Source organism: Lygodium microphyllum, chromosome 17 (genome assembly GCF_053477565.2).
Source record: "Lygodium microphyllum isolate KBCC chromosome 17, Lygodium_microphyllum_v1.1.10, whole genome shotgun sequence".
NCBI lineage: Eukaryota > Viridiplantae > Streptophyta > Polypodiopsida > Schizaeales > Lygodiaceae > Lygodium > Lygodium microphyllum.
The window spans coordinates 52,215,447-52,237,540 of NC_141151.1; positions in this window are offsets into that span (position 1 = coordinate 52,215,447).

Genomic DNA, 22,094 nt, shown 5'->3' on the forward strand with positions numbered 1-22,094 from the left:
TAATGACTTAAACCATTACGGATAGAAGGATTTGAACCTTCATGACTAAAGCCACCAGAACCTAAACCTAGCGTGTCTACCAATTTCACCATATCCGCAGGCTATCTATGCAGTAATAGCTAATAAGAACCTAAACTTTTGTTCATTAGATAGGACCAGCGCTTTAAACAAAAAAAAAGTTAATGTCTCGTCCCACGCGCCAGCGCTGCCAGAAAAGTTGAAATACTATCTCAGTCTCCTTGACTGACTCGTTTGTTAGCCTATTAAGAAAGAAAACACTATGTAAGCCTTTAGAAAAGATAACTTCGTTCATAAACGACGCAAAGCACTCTTAGGAGTAAAGGACAAACTGCATGAGAATGCCAACTTATTTGTATGCAGCATAATTGTGAATGGAGAAGGATTTGAACTTTTGGTCTTTTTACAAATACCTTGATTTTCAAGATCGCTCAGACATCCATTCCTTGTATTTCGCCAAATCTTGCACTTAAAATTGGCCTTAATTGACTATACTGTCAGATAACCATTCTAATGAAAGTATATAGGAACAAGCTTTAAAGAAAAAAAGAAAATAGAGTTCTGTCAATCGAATCAAATCCTTTCCTAGCAAAGCGAAAGAAGTTAACAGGTCTTTTTCGCCATTCAAGATCCCACAATAGCCAGGTCTGTTATTGAACTTATTGCCCTGATTTAATGGCTGGATTGTTTGCTTAGTTTCGGGCACTTTGCTTCTGGTTTAACTGAAGCACTTATGTAAGTTTTATTACTATTACCTTATTATGTATTTAATTTTTGGTTTTTTATGAAACGAGGTTTACATTAAGGACTAAGTGAGTAGCAAAGGATGCTGCTTACTTTAAAGTTATTGGCTTTGGCGTTGCAATTAGTTTTTAATTTACGCAACCCTGTTACGTGGATCTTTGCTAGCAGTGTCTCTATCAATTATTTATTCCAGTTCCAAAAAAGAATGTTCCGTACTTGCTTTCAACCGCAATACTATTCATTTGATATCCACTTGGTGTATAGCCCAGGATTTTTTCAAACCAATAGGAACAAAAAATGATGCTGTAAAAGAATCTTTTTTTCAATTATTTCTAAACCTAGGTAAGTACCAGTTGGTTAATCGGATGGACCAATGGATCTACCAAATGATTAGTTTAGGATTTTCTCTTTTAACTATTGGTATTCTGTCCGGGGCAGTGTGGGCTAACGAGGCATGGGGATCTTATTGGAGCTGGGATCCTAAAGAGACTTGGGCACTGGTGACTCGGTTAATATATGCTACTTATATTCATGCTAGAATGACTAATGGTTGGAGAGGGCAAGTACCCGCTGCAATAGCATCCATAGGATTTCTCTTGGTTTGGATCCGTTTCTTAGGGGTTAATCTATTGGGAATTGGTTTGCATAATTACGACTGGTTAGTTTAGAAACAGTGAAAAAGGTTGAATTAATCAGATTATTGAATTAATCAAATAATTTGATTAATTCAATAATCTGATCTGGTTACAAAAGAGTTTTGTGTGAAAATTGAATGCGAGCAGTAAACAGGTGAGGATGCTACGTGGCAGTAACAATGAGATGGGCACTGGCAAAAGCATAGTATGCTAAAAAGAATATATAGGAAATCTTATGGGGAATCCTAAGTTAAGTGGATTCCCCATCAAAGTTTTCCATATATAAACATTTTTTAACAAAATTTTTATCCTCTATTTTATTGATTAAATAGTAATAGATAAAAAAAATGAAAATGATACAACACCTTTCATCGCGAAATTATCGATCAAGGAAAAACAGTGACTACTTGGCTGTTCCACACGGGTAGAATCATGTTGGGGTACAAACCGATACCCAGAATCGGTAATAAAAAACAAATCAAAATGAAAATTTCTCTTGGTCCAATATCATTTAGGGACAAGTCTAAGTAATTAACTTTATTATAGCCAAAATATATTTTACGCAACATTGATGATAAATAAATAGGGGTTAATACTATACTGGTTGCTTCCATTGCAGTCACCAGTATTTTGAAAAAGGGGGAATAAGTTGTCTTGGTAACTATTCCTAGAAAAACTAATAACTCGGATACAAAACCGCTCATTCCCGGTAAGGCAAAGGATACCATTGAAAAGGCACTAGACATGGCGAATAATTTAGGCATTGAAATGGCTATTCCACCGAGTTGGTCAAGGGAAAGGGTCCGCGTTCGGTCATAACAAGCTCCTGCGGAAAAAAATAGAGCTGCGCCTATCAATCCATGGGAAAGCATTTGTAAGAGGGCCCCGTCAAGACCTGTATCTGTCGAAGAACCTATTCCAATGACTACGAATCCCATATGGGAAATGGATGAATAAGCAATTCTTTTTTTTAGATTATATTGGTTTGAACAAATTAAAGAAGCATAAACAATTTGGATTGATCCTATCAATACCAACCACCACGAAATTCTCGAATGAGCCTGAGATAGAATTTGCATATTGACTCGAATTGATCCATACCCACCCATTTTTAGGAGCACTCCAGCTAACAACATACACGTACTGTAATGGGCTTCTCCATGAGTATCCGGTAACCAGGTGTGAAAAGGAAAGATTGGTAATTTTACTGCTACAGTTACTAGGAATCCTGTGTACAAAAGTAATTCCAATGAAACGGGGTATGGCTTCACAATCAAGTCTTGAATGTTGAAGGACGGTGTTCCACTCCCATAAAAACTCATAACTATAGCTCCAACTAAGAGAAAGACGGAACCTAAGCTGTGTATAAAACGAATTTTGTAGCCGAATAGAGACGTCTCTTTCCGCCCCATATAGAGAGAAGTAAATAAATTGGGATCAATTCTAATTCCCACATAAAGAAGAAGAGAAGAATGTCTCGAGATGCAAATAGTCCTATTTGACCACTATACATAACTAGCATTGAAAAATAAAACAAATGTGTATTTTTAGTGACTGGCCAAAGTAGCCGACGACACTGCTGCAGTAGTAACAAGACCCGTAAGTAGAATCAGACTCATGGAAAGCCCATCTATGCCTAGCCTCCAATGGAATTGAATAGAGTCAATCCAACTAAAATTTTCAAGTAATTGAATGGATTGGTCGTGAATATGGAAATGGCAATAAAATATATAAGTGATTAATGCAAATTCTAATGTACAAATGCCTAAGGTGTACCACCGGACCATTCTACTGCCTTCACTCTGAAGAAATAATGGAATCAAGAAACCCGCAAAAATTGGGAAGAGAACGATTATCGTTAGCCGAGGTACGTTACTCATCATGGGTGATAATTTAATTGTCTTGAAAGTTTTTTGGTAAGTTCAGATCAGCATTCTGACTCATATCATTCCGATTCATATCAAGATCTTTTATAAAGATTCGAGTATGAATCGGTAATGGTATAAGAAAAAGAAAAAAGTAGTATTTGACTAATAATCTTTGATACAACTAATTAATAAGCTAAACCCGTGCCGCGAGTCGTTTCAGCTCCAAGATAAACACGTACACTTAGGAAATCTGTTGGACAAGCGGATTCGCATCTCTTACAACCTACGCAATCTTCTGTTCTGGGAGCAGAAGCTATCTGATTGGCTTTGCATCCATCCCAGGGTATCATTTCCAGTGCATCTGTCGGACAGGCTCTAACACATTGTGTACAACCAATACAAGTGTCATATATTTTTACTGAATGTGCCATTGAATCCCAAAAGATGCCTTAAAATAAGTTCTATTATAATGGCCTAAATCCACATAAAAGCATAAAAGTATGGAAACACTTTGTAAGACAGTGGAAAATGGATTTGCATATATGGTTTTGGATAAGATTATAAAAGGTATGCTTTCACTCATTTGTGTTGTGCCCATTGCAAAAGCAAACTCTCTTTCTCTCCCTCTTTTCCTTCTCTTCTCTTGTTGCATCTCTCTTCTTCTTCTCTTTGAGCTTCATTGGTTGCATCTATTCATTTCATCTTTTTCTTGCTCGTGATTTTCAGTGAGTAAAGAGAGAGTAGCTTCACAGCTACACTACCTAAAACACTACAACAACCATGGGTGTCCGGATTGGCTCCTTACTTCATCATCACGATGTGAAAGGATAGCAACGTAGGGAGACATTTGAGACTTCCTAACGATATACCCTGACACAACATAAGGAGTGCAATAAAGCAAAGACCAGATTTGACATGGTTTTTATTGATCTACATATGGTTACGAGTTGAGTGAGGTTTGATGTATTTTGGAGGAATCTTAGCTTTTTTTGTTGCTTAGTTGGTTTAGGTCAGCTTGGGCTTTGCCTTGTAGCTTCCCTTACCTCCCATTTGGCACTGTTGTTTAGGAGTCAATTTATTACTTGTGAGATAATAGTAGAGTAATTGTAGTAGTGCTTTGGAATATCTTTCTATTTTCTGCTATCCTCCTCCTTTGCCATTCTAGTTGCTTACGATTTTCCTTTGAAATCCCTTGCTATTGATTCTTTTTGGTATCCTCGTTCTCTGCTATTATACTGGCTCTTCTCTTTGCTTTGATATTCCATGCTATACTTATTCTTTATCGTCTTTCTTTCTCTTGATGGTTCTTGTGAACGTTTTTGCTTTTAATTGACTTCTGTATCATTGCACTCCGTCGTTCTGCTATTGTTGTTTATGTAGTTCCCCTTTTATTAATGAAATAAAAGGTGTTAATTTTGTAATAATGAAGACGTTATGTGGTTTTTTTCTTAAGAAACCTTCGTGAAATAAGCTTTAATAATATTATAAACATATCAATCATTAATATACCTTGCTTATTATGGCTAAGTGTTTAAAGGCTTCGGGATGTGTCAATATTTTAGAATTTTTGAGCATGAATGTAAAAAAGACAGCGAAAAGGATTTTACGTTATTTTCTAGACTTTCTGGACTCTCTCTCTCTTTCTAAGTTGAGTTGGCACTTCTTAGATAACCTAAAATCAAATCCAAAATAAGCATACAAAGCATGTTCTCATAATAAAGCAAACAAATAAAGTGTTCTTTTCTTACTTTATCAAAAACAAAGATATAATCAGGAAAAACCAATATAAACTGACCTAAATAAGGTTTTAAAACATAAGTATTATGAAAGTAGTCGAACGTTAATCAAACCAAAAGGCATAACTAAAAACTCATAGTATTCATAACTTGTTCGAAATGCAGTTTTGAAAATATCCTAAGCTCTAATTCTAACTTGATGAAAACCTTGCCTAAGGTTAGTCTTTGTAAAATACTTTGCACCTTTAAGTTAGTCAAACAACTCTTTTACAAAATACGCATATGAAGGAGGTGGTTTACACCTTCTCCCCTAATCAAGTTCACGTTCTGAGCGGGCTGTGGAAGGATCTTCCTCACAAGATCAATGAGAAGATCTCTGGCAGTTGGCTCAATTCCATCTTGTTGATGGGTCCTCTTGCTGAAATCCTAGTGCTCCCGAAGCTTCTATTAGAAGGTTCAACTGATTGACTTTCAAGAAGACAGGTTTTTAGATTGGATTTTGGCCATTTCTGTTATTTCCGCCATGTGCCATGGACTTAAGCAAGGCAATTTCTGTTTTACACATGTAAACAGGAGAAGATGAAGCACTGCTGTTCTAAATGCATCAGAAACAAGTGGAAGCATTGATTTTGATGATCTTTTGGAGTACCTTATAAATAATGTCCAGTAATCTGAAGAGAAATCCAAGTCTGTCTTCATTGATGGAATCTTAGTATATCTGAAAGACAAGGAATACTTTCATAATCACTTCTTCTTTGGGTATCCATACTCTTGCTACAATTGGGAATTGATTAGGTTGCTACCTTTCCTTCATCATGCAAAGTCTCGTAGCTACGATAGTGATGACAGTAGCATTGAGACAGAGCTTGTATTTCATACCCAAAGAAACTTAAACAGTCTATGATTGAGGATTCAGATTTGTGACCTTATAAGAATGTATGTGATAAATAAGAAGGATTGAATTCACAAGAGATCATTGATAATTCAGAGATTGATCCATCGACTTCTAACAGATTTGACTTCATTCTCTCGCTTGATCTTCTAACCTGAAATTTATCAAGGACTTCTGAAGTTGCGACATTGCTTTCGAAACCCTTCGACATCGTGTATGTATTAATGGTGGTAGTTGTGCTATACTTGATACACTACCTTGAATAGGAATAAAAAGGTTGATAGGTGGATTCAATCTACCACTATGGCTAGACCTAGGAGGTGTGATATGTCCAACTACTAGCAAGAGAGGTAAACTTCCACTCTTACATGCATTGGGACTTTTCTTAGTATGAGGGGCTATAAGAGCCTTTACTTTAAACAAAATGGTACTTTATCAATCAAGGGAATACTTTCAAAATATCTACGCACATCTCCTTACTTAATCTCCATGCTCCTCTCATGCTAAATATAAGAGATCTCTAGTTTTTGCTCTTGCTCTTGCCCAAGTAGCTCTCTCTCCACTTTTGAGCAAAGAGCCATACAGATAAGACCTAGGTTTAGGCTTGTCAACTAGGAATCCTAGTAGACTCTCAGTAAATGCACAACTTGTTAGAACTTGAAATAGGCCGATAGCGGCCTTATCCACTCAAGCGCACCCTCTAACCCTAAAGCCCAGCCCCCAATGGCCCTCTAGCCATGTGTGATTGGTGTTATTCATTATGTCTATATGGATGCAATTTGATGTCTTTCATGTTCAGATATGTTCTCCTAATTTTTAGCTTTTGCCTTACATCTTTAGGCATTTTTTCTATTTTTTGATATTTTTTTGCATGAAAAATCAAGAATATTCAAAAGAGATTAGAAATAAATATCGAATCAAAGAATTCAATCATATTTAGCACATGATATAACAACAGATAATCTCATAACCAAAATATGCATCAAATTTAAAATCCTACATGTAGACCCTGAAATTCTTGAAACATGCGTGTGATAATGTTGACACTCTAAGCCTATTAACACATCTCATACCTGCTAGTGCACTCGAAGGGCCTCCATTAGACATCAACAACATCTCCAATGCTTGATTTCCACCCATCACATCTTTCTCACTCTTGATTCCCCATCCCCCCTCTCTCAAATGAACAAACATTTGTGGCCATGGAGGAGAGAGAAAAACTATTTTTTGAGGAGAGAGAAAAATTGAAAAGCTTATTTTTCATTCCTTCATTTCATCTCAAACAAATTACATTTGTGTGTAGATCTCACACAAAGGAACTCCATTTCTCATGTTAAATGTGACAGATGGTACATATGACACAGGACATGATCACGAAAGCCTAAGATGATGGCACCAATTTCTCCGTGCTTTGTTGCTCCTCTCTCTCCCCCACAATTTGTGCATGATATCTCTTCTCATCTTGCCTCATGCCTCTTCAAATGTGGGCATGCCCACCAGATTTTTGGCCAATTTTCGGTCCTTTTGGCTACCCACACTACTTTCCAACATGTACAAAGGTGATTTGACATAAAATCTCAATTCAAACGTGCAAATTTGATGAGAAAAAGTTGGCAAGTAACTCCTCTACTGCTCACAAAGTCCACTTTGCACTCCCCTTCACTTTCGACTTGTAAAAGCTATGGGTGTTGCATCTTGACCATCTTGCAAAATGGACCACATTTGAGCCTTAAATCTTCATTTTTCACTTTAAATGGCTTGTAGATTTGCAAAATCACTTCAAAATTCCTGCAAAGTCCACCTTTAGATACTTCTCTCATGTTAGGAATTCTTTAAGTAGTTAATATAACCCTTATGTAAATTCCTACTTCATGAGTGCCATTGTTTTTTGTGTGAAGGAAGAGTGGAATTTAAATTTTCCAAACTATTTTGTATGCTATCTTTGTACTTGGCATTTATATTTTATTCTCATTATTTTAAATGCTAAAATTAGCCATTTTAAAAAGTTTATAAAATAAGGAGAGAGAACAAGATATTTCCCAAGAGAATCAATTGTAGCTGTACATTGCAGCCTCCCCTTATGCCACAATTGGATTTCTCATCCATACCAGTTCCATCCTCAATTGCCTCTCTCACTGAGCTTTGGTGGCCATGCACCCCCCCTAGGGAGGAGGACCACCTTAATGGCTCCTCTGCCTCTCCTTCATCTACAACCAACAATGCACTAACCTCAATTTTGATTATCTTTGGGTAACTCCCTACCTCCATTATATATGCATGTGGTCCTCTTCCCCCAATCCAATGACTTTCATTGTAGTGACCCTCTATGTAACTTTTTTGACTCGATTATTGGTAACCCTAACCCTTAATGTTAGTCACCACTAGAGGTTACTATTTTGGGCCCTATCAACTATTGCCATTGGTATTATTTTGAACCCTTAAGATATGAGGCTTCAGGTAGCTACAAAGGATACATTCCACAATAATGATATCCATACATGAAGCAAACCATGGAACCTAGAATTGCAAGGCATCCTGCTCTAGAGTGACTACTTAATATCTTGCCTTGCAAGATAGGGAACAAATTGAACTTGTCCCTAGCATGCCACGTTTGGGAAGGCTTAGATAGCAAGGCAAACATTGACTTCAAACATCCCAAAAACTTTGGAGGTGGTGGTGGGAGAGGAGTTGTCAACACCTCTACCAATGCTCCTTGAATTATCACCAAATCTAGCCCTCTACTTAACAGCAGTCAAATGACATATAAGATAATAGTTAAGGTTTCTATAATTGTCTCTATAAAAGCTATTAATAACTAGTGGACTAATTATTATCAATCTAGGTCTATGGATTGGTTTATGTCATGGAGCTAGACTTCTAGTTGATGATTTGAAAACTTGGAATAGAAATAACTAGGCGGTGTTAGGCTATAAGGTTATAAGATCTCAATACCTCCCACAAGACTATTTCTTATTCTTATACGAAGATGGGCAAATGGCCCTAAACATTTTGACCCATGGCCAATGGGTGCTCAAAAACTCCCCACTTAACTCTTTTTAGCCCCAAAAAACTATTTCATCTTCTTATGCAAAGATAAGAAAATGGCCCTAAACATTTTGAGCCATGGGAATTGGATGTTTAGAAACTCCCTAGTTACTATGTTCAACCCAAACCCCTTAAAAGCCCTTCTTTGAATTGAGCTTCATGACCTCCTAATGTTTTTATACCTCTATCTTAACCTATTGGGCTAAAAACTAGTCAAGCTAGTCAATCCACAATAGCATCCCTAAATCTTGGAAGAGGTTGATCTTAATGTTAACCTACATGAGTCACTAGAAGGAGTTGATTTGTGAAATGGGTTAAATGATTTAAGCAATGACATCTACAAAAAATTAAACCCTACAAAAATGTTTTTAGACTTTCGTTGATAAAAGGGGCAAAATAATAATATGAATAATCAAAATAAGAGTAGTAACACTCAAGGTAAAAAGAAATGGAAAGCTCAAAATAAATATTCCCCTCTCTTGATGGATTTAGCTAATCCCAAAACATTTAGCACCTTGGAGAAGCTATTGGGGGTAAAGGCACCTCCGCCTAGCTGCTCATGTATTACTACACTAATAGTACCCGCACCTACACACTGCAGGCGGCGGGTGTCTACCACTGTCACTTCATTCTTTATTCTTTTAGTGACATTTGAATAAAGGGAAGGTTGGCCACACATTGTGATTGTTGGAGTTCCCACATTTGGAGTCTCTCTTTTTCTTGCTCTTGCTCCATTTGCCATAGCTCTCATCTCCGTGCTCTCTTGCTCGATCCTTCTCACTTTCAATTGGTATCAGAGCTTGGCTCTTCAAGGTCTTGAATGTGGTCGGGCACTCCTTCAACATTCATTCAAATACTTACACTCTTGTCTTCACTCTTGGTAGCCATAGTCCCACCTTTCTAGCTTTTGATCAATCCCATCCTTCTTAGACAAGCATTGGGCCTTCTTGGGCAACCTCAAGGCATTCATCTACAGGTATTGGAGCTCTCATTCCACTCTTTATTTCAGTCCACAAGGTTTGAAGAGCAAGGAAGCCATGGCTCAACCCATGAAGGTTTGGAATTGAGCTCTCTCTCCTCTATGCCTATTGAGGCCTATTGGGAAGCTTCTTTGGGAGCCATAGAAGCTCCCTAACTATCAAGTAGTGCCCAAGTCCCTTAGCAACATAAAAAATGTGATTTTAGCAAGTTTCTCCATTTTCTCAGCCTATAAAAAATGTGGCCTTCATCTCCAGCACCTCTTGAGTCCATTGGCACTACAGAATGGTCACATTTGAGGCATATGAGCATGCTTCAACCATGGCATTGAAGGCTTGAGCTTGGCATTGACATTTGGGTTTGATATACTTCAGTCTAGGAATGTCATAATAGTCCATAGCCAGCCCCAAATAGTGCTACATTAGCATTTGATGTTTATGCTTGCTTGGTACTAGCTATTGATGCCATTTGGTACTCGAATTATGCTCGGATGTTATGGGAAGCTATGCATATGATATGCCATTGATTTGGTATTGATTTTGGCCTTGTTTATGCTTAATTTGAGAGTGAATTTATTGTTGTAATAGAGTAGGGATGAAGCTACTTAAATCAGGTTATGTTATGCCTATTGGTCTCGAGTGCTTCCCGGATTCTTGTTATGACTATTTGGATCCAAATGGAGGTTAGCAAATGTCTTGGATGGTTTCCGAATGTATTTTTGAGTCTCATTTGAGCTCCATATTAGTTGGCACTTACTTGATATTCATTGGAATGCTTTGCGACAGATGTTATACCTATGGTCTATGCATGACCTGTTGGTACATGCTTTGAAGCATATGTTAGTGATACATGCTACCTACATTGTTTGAGCTTCTTTGCCACTTGGAGCTTCAGTTGGGCTCGTACTTGGATACTTTGGAACCTCTTTGACTTAGGTTCATACATGATGTACTTGGATGCTATCAGATGCTTGATCGCTTACATGCTCTTGGTGCTCTCATGATGTATGGTCTTGGCTATGAGATGTCTTATGCATTTACATGCTATCTTAGAGCTCGGTTGCTCATTTGCCATTGACTTTTGTGCCAGTGAGAGTTTTATGATTATGGTCTTGCATTTACCCAGAGCTTGCAAGTTATGCATTTGAGCTATTACTTGAGATTTGAGACTAGGATATCTTACATGTCCTTGACTATGATATTTTCTTGGTATATGCTTCCATGTCTACTCTTGGATGCTTATGAGCTGATTCGATCCATCTTCATTGAGCATACACCAACAAGGTCTTGCCAGTGGTGTGTACATCTTGCTTATTACTCAAGGGATGTATCGGTTGTATTGATGTACTCTTATGACACATTTGGGTGTTTGGCTCATGTTCATTGGTTGTCATAATGCCTTTGTTATGCCTGATTGATGCAAGATTGGACTTGGCAGTCACTATTGTCATTGGGTCTCTATTAGCTCATTGTTTGCTCTCATTTAGTCACTGCTGTCATTTATTACATTAAGTTATTTTATGCAGACTGTTATGTATTTATTGGGCTGAATCATCTCATTTTGATATACTATTGATAGTACTTGGTGGATACCATCATTGATCACTTGTACTTTGCCATTTTGTATTGGTTTGCTCGTGGTTTTAAGTTATTTATAGTAGTATACAACAAGCTTAAGAGACTATTTGCACTGTTTCTAGCTTGCATTATGGCTAGTTCTTCCATTGATAATGCTATATTCAACATCATTAAGTTGGATGGTATGAACTATGGCTGTTGGAAAAGCCAAATATGGCTAGTGTTGGTGTAAAATAACAAGTTAATCCATTGAGATTGAGTGGGCAGTAGCCACAATGATGCCTAATGATGAATGGCTTGAGCTTGATGAATTATGTAAGTCCAAAATCATATTGTCTCTCACAGAACATGTACACTACAATGTAGTTGAGGAATCACAAAGTGCATGGGATCTTTGGAAGAAAATTAAGAACTTGCATGAAAAGAAAAGTCTTGCTTCCCAGATGTACTCCTTAAGACAACTTATGGATCTCTACATGAAGGAGAATGTGACTATGTCTGCTTATTTGAGCCAGTTCCATGCTATCCTAAAACATTTGGTTTCATAGGGCATTGATTTTAAGGAGGATGTGACTCCCTTGTTCTGCTTGGCACTTTACCTGAGTCTTGGGATGTATTTCGCACTGCAATCTATACCAACAAACTTGATGGGTTGAAATTGCAAGATGTAGAGAGTGCTCTTTTAATTGAAGAACAATGATGCTTCTCACAGTTTACATACTTTATTAGTTAGAGGTGGCAAAAGTGGCAAGAAAGATAAGTCAAAGGAAGGACTCTTAGAAGTCCCGGTCTAAGTCACGTGGACATAGCAAGTCTCGTGGATGTAAGTCTGATCTTACATGCCATTATTGTGGGAAAGCAGGACACATACGACCACAGTGCCATAAGATGCATGATGACAAATGCAAAGAAAAGGGGAAAGAAAAAGTGCATGAGAAATCCAATGATCGCAGCATTAGACCTACAGAGTCTAGCGTAAAGAATGAGGAGATAAATGTCATGTAGCCTGAGGGGTCTGATGGTGACTACATCTTAGCAGCCTCTTCATGTGATGCCTCTTAGATGACCGAGGCTCAAGCTATTCATGCACATTGTTGGCTCTTGGATTTGGATGCGTCTTTTCATGTGACCCCCTACCATGAGTGGTTTCATACTTATTTTTAGTGTATTTGGTACTGTGCGCTTAGGTGATGATCAATCTCTTGCCATTGTTGGCATTGGTGATGTCACTCTACAATTTCCCTCTGGTAGCACTTTTATCTTGCATAATGTACGTCATGTACTTACACTGACTAAAAGCCTTATGTTTGTTGGGCAGCTTGATGATGCAGGTTATTATATATACTTTGGTGATTCTGTATGGAAGATAACTCGTGGCAGGCTTGTTCTTACAAGAGGTGCCAAGTCTAGCAGCCTCTAACCCTTGGTTGTATCTAGTACTATTGGCCATGTGTTGTTAGTGGGTTCTATCTCATATGTATCTCTCTGGCATTCTTGTCTTGGGCATATGTCACTTAAGGGAACGAAAATGCTCAGTGCCTTGCACAATATCTTTCGCCTTTTGACTACTTGCATTTTGAGTCGTGTGATCATTATTTATATGGCAGGCAGACTAGGAATTCTCATAAAAAGTTTGGTATTCCATGCATGGGTGAGCCTTTGGCTCTTGTGCATTCAAATGTATGTGGACCCATGCCATGTTAGTCATTAGGGGGTGCGAAGTACTTTGTCACATTTATTAACAATTATTCACATAAGGTTTGGGCTTATCTCATAAAGTAAAAATCTGATGTCTTGGCTATCTTTGAGAGTGTTGGCTTGCTTTAGCAAAGAATCAATCTAGGCATAGGCTGAAATGCCTAAGTATTGAAAATGGGGGTGAGTATGTCTCGCATGCCTTTGAGCAGTTTCGTGACGAGCGGGGTATTAAGCATCAGTTGACCGCCCCTTACACCACTCCCCAAAATGGTAGTATGGTTGAGCATATCAATAGGACTATCTACCAGAGGGTCCGCATAGTATGCTTAGCCAAGTAGGCTTACCATAGCATTTTTGGACTGAGGTAGTCTCTATTTCTATGCATCTCATTAACAAGTCACCTTGCAGTGGTATTGACATCTAGGTTGCAAAGGAGGTATCGACAGGAAAGCCTCCCTCATATGCTCATTTGCATGTCTTTGGATGTGAGGCCTTTTGCCATGTGCCCAAGGATAAACACAATAAGTTGGATTCTAAAAGTGTGAAATGCATTTTTCTTGGCTATGGAGGTGTAGGTAATATGGGATATCTTTGGGATCTGCATGAGCGAAAAGTGATCCGCAGCTATGATGTTGTGTTCCATGAGGACAAAATGCATATGTAGCCTAAGAAAGTTGTTGAGATATGCATGGTTATCTTTCAAGAGGAGCCCCCTGCTCCCGCACAACTAGCTAGATAGCCTGCACCAGCTGATCCTCATGTCCAGGATATTAGACAGGATGTGAGACAAGATGTTACACGGGATGTTAGATAGGATATTGGACATATAGCATAGCCTGCATTGAGGCGTTCTATTGGAGATAGACGACCTCCTGACTGCTATGAGCCCTCCATAAATTATGTCTTGGTTACAGATGCAGGAGAGCCTCTCACCTATAATGAGGCTATGCGCAGGGGTGACAATCACTCTTGGGAGAGGGCTATGCAGTCTGAGATTGACTTATTGCATAAGAATCATACGTGGGATTTGGTTTCCTTTGCCTACTCGCAAGAGGGCTTTGCCTTGAAAGTGGGTGTACAAGTTGAAAAGTACCCCTGGACACCCCATGCCAGCATACAAGACCAGATTGGCAGCAAAGGGTTTTAAGTAGGAGATGGTGTTGACTTTGATGAGGGCTTCTCTCCTATGGTTAAGCCCTACGCTTAATATTGACTTTGGCTGCACAACTTGACTTGGAATTATATTAGTTGGATGTTAAGGATGGCTTTCTTACATGGGGACGTGCATGATGAGATTTACATGGAGTAGCCTAAGGGCTTTGTAGAGCTTGGCAGGGAATACCTGGTGTGCAAATTGAGAAAAATGCTTTTTGGCTTGAAGTAGGCACCTAGAGAATGGTATCATAAGTTTGATGCATTTATGGAGTCACAGGGCTACAATTGTAGTGCCATGGATTTGTGTTTGTACACGAAGAAAGCCCATGATGTATCTTTATTGATTTTGGTACTCTATGTGCATGACATGCTTTTAGCAAGGAAAGCTCATGATGAGCTAGATGCTCTTAAGGCTCAGGTCAAGAAGAGCTTTGAGATAAAAGATTTGGGATAGGCCTCTTATATTCTTGGTATGTGCATTACGCGTGGATAGGTATCAAGGACTACTCTATCTATCACAGAAAGAGGACATTCACAAAGTCCTTGAGTGCTTCCGTATGCAGGATGTAAAGCCTGTTGGTTGTCCATTTCCTTCTCATGTGAAGGTATTAGAGGCCAATTGTCCATAGAGAGATGAGCATAGGGCCGAGATGGCCAAGATTCCCTATGCATCCGCAATGGGCAATCTTATGTATGCCATGATAGCCACCCATCTAGATATTGCTTTTGAAGTTGGTGTTGTGGCACGTTATATGCCTACAACTGGCAAGAGGCATTAGGATGCCCTGAAGGGTATCATGAGGTACCTGAAGGGCATTGTTGATATGTGCATATGTTATGGTAGCCATGATACAGGAGTCGTGGGATACACTAACTTTGACTATGCAGGACATGCAGATAGTAAGAAGTCCATCTCTGGCTATGTGTTCACTTTTCTGGAGGTGTTGTTTGATGGATGTCCAGGTGCAAAAATGCACGGCCCTTTCTACTATAGAGGCCAAGTATATTGCAGCCACTGAGGCTTGCAAGGAGGCCATTTAGTGGTTGTTTGGTTACTGACCTTGGTATTGCAAATACTATCCCTACACTGCATTTGAATTCTATGAGTGCTATCTAGTTAGCCACCGATCTTCCATGCAAAGACAAAACACATTGAGGTAAGGTATTACTTTATTCGTGGGGTCATTGAGGACAAGTCTGTTGACCTTGTCAAGATCTCAATTGACCAGAATCTTGCAGACTTGCTCATGAAAAGCCTCTCTACAAAGCACTTTGCCTTCCTTAGGAAGTTTATGGGCGTTGGATGAGATGACGTCTTTTCTCATCCTCTTGTATTGTCTTTTTTTTTTCTTTTTTCTCACTTCTCACTATGGCAGATTCGCCTTTAAGTGGGAGGTTGTTGGGGGTAAAGGCACATCCGCTTACCTGCCCACGTATTACTACATTGACAGTACCCACACCTACGCACTGCAAGCGGCGAGTGCCCATCACTGTTACTTCATTCTTTATTCTTTTAGTGACATTTGAATAAAGGAAAGGCCATTCACACATTGTGACTGTTGGAGTTCCCACATTTGGAGTCTCTCTTTTTCTTGTTCTTGCTCCATCTACCATAGCTCTCACCTCCATGCTCTCTTACTCAATCCTTCTCACCTTTTAGAAGCCTCAGCCTTCATTTGGCCTAGAAAATTACAAGGAGACAAGTCTTCTCAAGCCTCCCAACCTAATTAAGGTTGAGGAGAGGGTGATGAGAAATTTGTTCATAGCTCCCAACATGACTTCATAAATGAAACTTGACATGGAGTTCAATGAATATGATTTTATGGATAGATTTGGGGAATCACAAGTTAAGGAGAAAGACCTCCCAAGAAGACCTATTAAGGATAATAAATCCACCCCCAAAATTATTATGGACTTAAGAGAAGGTTCTCCAAGGTGTCTTCACATGGAAGACTAGATTCTTGGCTAACTAGATAACACTCGTAGAATTTGAATGAAGTGTAGGGATAGCATCTGCAATACCAAGGTTAATAACCAAATGACCCAACCAAATGGCCTCCTTGCAAGCCTTAGGGACTGCAACATAGTTGGCCTTTTTAGTAGAAAGGACTGTGAGTTTTTGCACCCTAGACATCCATGAAACAACACCTCAAGCAAATGTGAATACATAGCTAGAGGTGGACTTCCTACTATCTGCATGGCATGCATAGTCAAAGTCAGTGTATCCCATGACTCTTGTATCCTAGTTGCCATAACATATGCACATATCAGCAATGCCCTTCAGGTACCTCATGATACCCTTAATGGCATCCCAATGCCTCTTGCCAGGTGTAGCCATACGTGCCACAACACCAACTATAAAAGTAATATCTAGACGGATGGCTATCATGGCATACATAAGACTGCCCACTACAGATGCATAGGGAATCTTGGCCATCTCAGCCCTCTGCTCATCTATTTTCGAAAATCGGCCTGTGATACCTTCACATGAGAAGGCAATGGATAGCCAATAGGCTTTACATCCTACATATGGAAGCACTCAAGGACTTTATGAATGTGCTCTCTCTATGATATATAGAGTAGTCCTTGATGCCTATCACATGTAATGCACATACCAAGAATATGAGAGGCCTATCCTAGATCTTTCATCTCAAAGCTCTTCTTGAGTTGAGCCTCACAAGCATCTAGCGCATCATGAGATTTCCCTACCAAAAGCATGTCATCCACATAGAGTACCAAAATCAACAAAGATGCATCACTGGTTTTCTCCATGTACAAGCACGGATCCATAGCACTACAACTGTAGCCCTGTGACTGCATAAATGCATCGAACTTATGATACCATTCCCTAGGTGCCTGCTTCAAGCCATAAAAACTTTTTCTCAATCTGCATACTAGGTGTTCCCTGCTAAGCTCTACAAAGCCCTTAGGCTACTCCATGTAAATCTCATCATGCAAGTCCCCATGTAAGAAAGTTGTCTTGACATCCAACTGATACAAGTCCAAGTCAAACTGTGTAGCAAAAGCTAAGACGGTCATCTTAACCACAAGAGAGAAGACCTCATCAAAGTCAATACCATGCTCTTGCTTAAAACCCTTTGCTACCAATCTGGCCTTGTATGCCTGCCTGGGGTGTCCAGGGGTACTTTTCAACTTGTACACCCACTTGCAAGGCAAAGCCCTCTTGCCACTAGGCAAGGAAACCAAATCCCACTTACAATTCTTATGCAATGAGTCAATCTCATACTGCATAGCCCTCTCCCAGGAGTGACTTCACCCCTGCGCATAGCCTCATCATAGGTGAGAGACTCTCCTGCATCTGTAACCAAGACATAATTTATGGAGGGCTCATAGTGGTTAGGAGGTCGTCTATCTCTAGTAGAACGCCTCAATGTAGGTTGTGTTGCTTGTCCAACATCATGTCTAGCATCTCGGCCATGAGTACCAACTACTGTTGTAGGTTGTCCAGCTTGCTATATGGGAGCAGGCGGCTCCTTATGAAAGATAACCCTGCGTATCTCCACTACCTTTTGAGGTTGCCTATGCATTTTTCCCTCATTCATGAAGCACAACATCATGGCTGCGGATGACTTTCCGCACCCTGTTAAGATGACAAGCTCAACACATGTGGACATTGATGATGGACCGCCTGGTTAGATGGGTCCACACGTCTACACTTAGCACGTCGGTGGTCATTATGACTCTCACATGGCCACTGACTCACTACTTATTATATTCAGGTTGTTACACCTATTTACAGCTGGCATAGTTATAGTGCCAGTCGACTAGTGTAGTCGGTTATGCATTGTTTGACTTAGTAGGCCACTTTCCTTTTATCTTGTATCTTATCTATACTTTGTGTACATTGTGAAGTGTGTGGAAGAAGAAGAAGAAACCAGCAAGAAAACGTTTTGGCCTCCATCTCTCTTCTTGTCTCTTGAGTGAGCTTCTCCTTGTGCATTTTGTGTGTGTTCGGCGCAGCATCTTGAGCAATCCCCTCCACCACGCGATTCTTGACATGGTATCAGAGCCGCACCACTGAGAGAGGCTGATTTCGAAGGTTGAAGCAAAGGGGAAGAAGCAAGGTTTGAGCAAGCAAGCCACAGGTAAGAAGCTCTCCCATCCTTCCACTCTTTCTCTTGGATAGTGCCTGTGGAGGCATCGGAAGCAGGGCAGAGCAAAAATCTCAGATTGCAGTGGGATTTGGTGTGCGCGAAGAGCATTGTATATTCTGCAGATAAGCCCTTTAGGGCTTGCCGCAGTTATTTTGGGCATTTGAGGCCGTTTCAAGGCCCGTTTTAGAGCCGCAAGTTGCGGACAGCAGTTTCAGGGTACACTGTGACTTCAGCTGTATCGACCGACAGTGAGTGCGCAGGTTATAGATTTCAGATCTGTAAGATTAAAGGTGTTTACCAGTGAGTAAACACAAGGTTTATCTGCAAACAAGTTGCAGATTGCATGTATTGTTGAGCAGACAGTGAAAAAGGCTGTCTAGTGTATTGCTGTGCACTACAGGTCGAGGATTGCAGAAGATTTGCTTGCTGTTTGGTATTATTCTTGTGATAATGGCAGAGAACAGTGGAAGCCCCATCATTGAGAAGCTTGACAAGAACAACTACCCTTCATGGAAGTTCCGTGTCACGAACTTTCTTATTGGAAAAGGCCTCTACGAGTTCGTTTCAGGTGAAGAAAAGGAGCCGGAGGTGAGTGATCCTCCAACTGCAGAAGAGATAAAGGCATGAAAGGAATGGAATGCAAAAGACAAGAAGGTCATGTATTGGTTGTCTGCAGTAATTGACAATAATATGTTGGGACACATTAGAAATGCAGAGAATGCATATGTAGCTTGGACCATACTTGAAAGTATGTTTTCTGTAAATACAAAGGCACGAAAGATTCAACTCAAGCAAGAGTTGAATACATTGAAGAAAGGGAAAATGTCTATCAATGAGTATGCATTGAAGGTAAGGAGCATTGCAGATGCATTGGCAGTGATTGATGCAATGCCCGATGATGATGATTTGGTGTCGTCTACCTTGGGTGGACTTAACAATGAAAAGGCTTGGAAGTCTTTTGTAACTTCCGTATATGTCAGAAAGCCATTTCCAGATTTTGATGAGTTGGTCTCTCTAATGATCATTGAAGAAATCAACATGCAGAGTGAGACATCTGAAAGAAGTGGTGAACAGGTCCAAGCTTTCTACTCCAGTTCTGGAAGGGGACGTGGCAGGTTCTCTTCAAGAGGCCGTGGTACAGGACGTGGTAGTGACAACCAGCAAAACAGATTGAATCAGCAATTTGGCGATATGCAGGTTTCAGGAGGTAGTGGTAACTTTAGAGGCAGGGGGAGCTTTAGAGGAAGTGGTGGATGGCAGAACAGAGGTTCTAACAACTTTGGTATTGTGTGCCGCTACTGTGGCAAAACAGGTTATATTGCAGCCCAATGTTATGCTAAGAGAGATGATATCCGCAATGGTAAGTTGCAGCAAGGAAACTATGCATCGTCTTCACGACAGAATGAAGACAAAAATGAACGTTTGTTCGTTATGCAGCATATGCTGAATGCTGTTACAGGAAAGGGAACACATGAAGATGTTTGGTATGTTGATTCAGGTGCATCCAATCATATGACCAGCCATGTAGAATGGTTTGGAGAGATGCAGGATTTGCAGAATGCAGGCTATGTGCAGACGGGTGATGACTCATGCCACCCAATTTCACACATTGGAAAAGTTCCCTTGTCCTTGCATGATGGTAAGACAAAGAGTCTTTCAGATGTATTACATGTGCCATCTATTACAAAGAACTTGGTGTCAGTCGGTCAAATGGTAGAGCAAGGGCTGCAAGTCAGATTTAATGCAAAGGGCTGCTTTGTAGAAGACTTCAATGACAAGTGCAGATTGGTAGCAAAGGGAAGTAGAGTTGGACGTATGTTCACTCTAGATGCTGGAATTCCTACTATGAATGCGGCTATGTATGCCAAAGGAAAAGGTGTTGTTGCAGACATTGAAATTTGGCACAAACGCATTGGACATGCAAATGTACAAAGGCTAAAATTAATGCAGTCCAAAGGGTTGGTTACAGGTTTGCCTACTTTTAAAGTTGCAGAATTTCAGAAGGTATGTGAAGTATGTCAATTTGGTAAGCAGGCAAGGCAACCTTTTTCACATGATAGAGATGTAAGCAGAAATATTCTTGATGTTGTACATACAGACATTTGGGGGCCTACACAAAATGTATCTCTTGGAGGCAGTTCATACTTTGTCACATTCATTGATGATTGTTCTAGAAAGCTGTGGGTATATTTTATGAAGGAAAAGAGTGAAGCGTTTGAGCACTTTAGAACTTTCAAGGCTGCAGTTGAAAGAGAAACATGCTTGAAAGTAAAGTGCCTGAGGTCAGATGGAGGGGGAGAGTACCTCTCAAATGAGTTCAGTGATTTTCTGAAGTCTCATGGGATAAAGAGACAGTTCACATGCAGGTATACCCCACAGCAAAATGGGGTTGCAGAAAGGAAAAACAGGCATATTGCAGAAGTTGCACGCGCCTTGATGGCTGAAAAGAATATGCCTAAGCATTTTTGGTCTGAGGCTGTTCATACTGCTGTTTATATTATGAACAGAACTCCCACAGCTGCAGTTCATGGTATGACCCCCGAAGAATGTTTTACAGGTAAGAAGCCTGATGTTTCACACTTGAAAGTATTTGGCTGCATTGCGTATGTTCATGTGCCAGATGAGTTGCGGAAGAAACTGGATCCAAAGGCTGAAAAGTGTGTCTTTATTGGATACTCTTTAGAGCAGAAAGGGTATCGCTGTTACAACCTTTTCACATGTAAGTTCAGAGTGAGCAGGGATGTCATCTTTGATGAAATGAGCAGCTGGTATGCATCTAGTGGTGATGCATTGGATGTTGATGATGATCATGACACTCATGTGCAGGCTGAAAAGCAAGAATCACGGACTCTTAGTGGACCAGAGACATCATCTAGTAGTCCTTGGTCTGGGAGACTAAGGAGTACCTCTACATCTTCAGGTGCATCTAGTAGCACTACAGGTAAAGACAAAGGAAAGAATAAAGTGTCAGAAGGCATTGATGCAGTTCTTGATGGAGACTCTAGTAGCTCAGAGACATGATGAGCTTGGCATTCCTTCAGTGAGAACTCCAGGTGTGCAGAGAGCACGGGCTGATGCAAAGACTCCATTGAGTGATCCAGTGGTACGCAGGTCTAGCAGGGTGAGATACCCTGTTAAAAAATTTGGTTTTGAAGGTTATGCAGCTCACCATTATGCTTATATGGTGAAACTAGTTGAGGATGTTGAGCCTACATGTTTTGAGGAGGCTGTTGGTCATGCTCATTGGGATGCAGCAATGGATGAGGAGATGGCTGCATTAGAGGCTAATAAGACTTGGGATCTAGTATCATTGCCAAAGGGAAAGAAAGCTATTGGATGTAAGTGGGTTTATAAGATTAAGCACAATGCAGATGGTTCTATTAGCAGGTACAAAGCTAGGCTGGTTGCAAAAGGCTATGCCCAGACATATGGCATAGATTATGATGAAACCTTCAGTCCAGTTGCTAGGATGGCAACTGTCAGATGTGTGATTGCTTTGGCAGCAGCCAAAGGTTGGAGGTTGCAGCAAATGGATGTAAAGAATGACTTCTTGCATGGTGATTTGCAGGAAGAAGTGTATATGGATCAGCCAGCAGGTTATGAAGATTTAGAGCATCCCACGTATGTGTGCAG